We start from the raw sequence: 2,452 nt of genomic DNA on the forward strand, positions 1-2,452 counted from the left end.
AAAAAAAAAAAAGGATGAAAGGAGGATAGGTCACAGAGGAGAAAACCCTTAGGAAGGATATGTCAGGCAAGGATTCAGGTGACTAATGTTGCCTGCTTTATGACCCTTCCTGGTCTTTGGAGTGAAACAAGTACAGAGAGGCACACAAGGCACAAGCAGCCTTGTTTGGTGAGAGGCAAAATCCTACATGAAACAATCTGGCATATGGTCAACTATGAGCTTCCATCAATAGCAAAGTCAAAGAGCAGTGGAACTGGGTTTCTGTGTGGTCCACCCTGTTACAAGCAGGTCCTGAGCCAGTTCCCAGAAAATGGAGATAAGAGTCCTACCCTTCCTCCCACTAGGACTGGAATAGCTGCCAGAGGGCCACCAAGTGACCTATATTTTAGATCAGGCCCTAGTGCCAGCTGAAGATAAAGATGCTAACCAAAAAAATGGCAAATTAAAGAGGCTTGAGAAAAAAAATAATTTTATAAACAGTTAAGATTTCAGGATTAACTGAAAGTGCTGCAGATACCAAGATGAGAACAAGACTTACTGCATTCATTCATATATTCATTTAAACAAATATTTAATGAGTGCCTATTCATGTGCTAGGCACACTCTTAAGGGCTTGTAATAGAGCAATGAACAAAAGATCCCTGTTCTCATGAAACACATTCTAACAAGGAACAGGGATCATAAACAATAAATATAATGAATAAGTAAATTACAGGATGTTGTAAGGTAAGTATTATGGAGAAAAAGGGGGAGAGTAGAACACTACAAGGGAGATCTGGAATACAGAAAGAGAAAAAAGGTGACTAGAATAGGCCTCAACTATAATATTTTCTGTGGGGGGGGCAAGAGAGTCAGCTATGTAGGCATTTAAGGGAAAGAGGGTTCCAGAAAAAGGGAACAGCCACTTCAAAGGCCCTAAAGTAGGAGGGTGTCTGGAATGTTCAAAGAACAGCAAGTAAGCCAGTGTTCTGGGATGGAATGAAAAAGGGGAAAGTGGTAGAAGAGGTCAGAGAGGTAGCAAAAGAGTCAGATTGTGTAGATTTTTATTTTTTTTGAAAGGGGTAGATTTTATTTATCGATGTCATGATTCAAAAATATTTAAAAAGGTCCAACTTCAAAAAAGGAAACAAAAACTCAGTAAAAATACACTCAAAGTACTTATCAGGAAGGGTTACAGAAACCCTGAATACCATAGGCTTCTAACAACAACAACAACAACAAATATTCAAAATTCCAAATAATCTCAGTCTTTTCAGACAGTCCAGAAGTGAAAATACATCCTAAATCACAGCTGAGTAGTGTCCCAAATAATTTTACCATGATTTACACACAGAAAAGTACCATCCAGAGAAAACTTCTGCATCTTTAGCTGTGGTGCAGAGAACAGGAACAGACAGGAGGGCATTTTTTCTCCACTTCCCCAACCCACACCTTTGCATTGCAATCAGGAAAAGACCTAGTGGAAGGAACCAGGTCCCTAGAAAAGGGACCCAGAAGAGTGAACCAGAAAAATGCAGACAAATCAAGACAAAGTGGATCCACAAAAGGACTTTTGTTTTGATGTTGTCTGGTCACGTTTCTGGCATTAGGAAAACAGGTAATATGTCTTCTTGTGACATTTGTCATCAGGGCAGCTCTTCCAGTTCTTCTGTGGACTCTGCTCCAGTCTAACAGCTGATGCTGCTGGTCCCACCCTGGAAGAGCTCAGCTCTCAGTCTAATCCTGACTCCTCTGGAACTGAAGAGCCCACACAGAACCACTGAACACCATGCCAGAATACCAAGTGTGGGTGCTCCTCCTGAGGCAGGCTTTGAGGATCAGCATCCTCATCACTTGATTGCTCCCTTTCAGAATCTGATGGACCTTGGAGTCCCATACATACTGCTGAACAGCACAATCTTTCAGGAAGCTGTAGCCTCCATGCATCTGTAAAGCCTGGTTGCACATGGCAAAGCATCCATCCATAGCAAAGAGCTTGGCCATAGAGCAGAGGGTCACCGCCTCTTCCCACTCCTGCAGAGCCACTGCTGCACTATGGATCACCAGTAGCGAGGCTGCCAGCCTTGTCACCATATCAGCCAGTTTGAACTGTAGATCTGGTTATTGGCCAGAGACTCTCCAAACTGCTTGCGAATGCTCAGGTGGTCTCCAGTGAGGATGGAAGCAGGAAGCAATGTTGAGCCTCTCTCTGTTCAGTCCTTTCATGGTGATGAGGAAGCCCTGACTCTGACTCCTAATTCTATTAGCCACAAGGACAGCGGAATCTTCAAATAACATGGTTTGGGTTGGTTAGGAGTTCCACCCCACCTTTTTCTCCTTCTTGCCAAAGCTGAGGCCCTTCTCCACAACTATGCATGAGATATGCATGCATTCCTTTCGGGACTGGCCTCGTAGATGTCTGATTCACTACCATGACTGATGAAGGCCTTGGAGCCATTGAGGATGTAATGAT

At 43.3% G+C, this 2,452-nt stretch overlaps 1 pseudogene; it reads right to left on the reverse strand.

Moving 5' to 3' along the window:
* Nucleotides 1–1,716: 1,716 nt before the first annotated feature.
* On the reverse strand, nt 1,717–2,447 carry LOC103581724 (annotated as a pseudogene).
* Between the last annotated feature and the right edge of the window lie 5 nt (nt 2,448–2,452).

The sequence above is a fragment of the Galeopterus variegatus genome, unplaced genomic scaffold (assembly GCF_000696425.1).
Source record: "Galeopterus variegatus unplaced genomic scaffold, G_variegatus-3.0.2 Scaffold13770, whole genome shotgun sequence".
Lineage (NCBI taxonomy): Eukaryota > Metazoa > Chordata > Mammalia > Dermoptera > Cynocephalidae > Galeopterus > Galeopterus variegatus.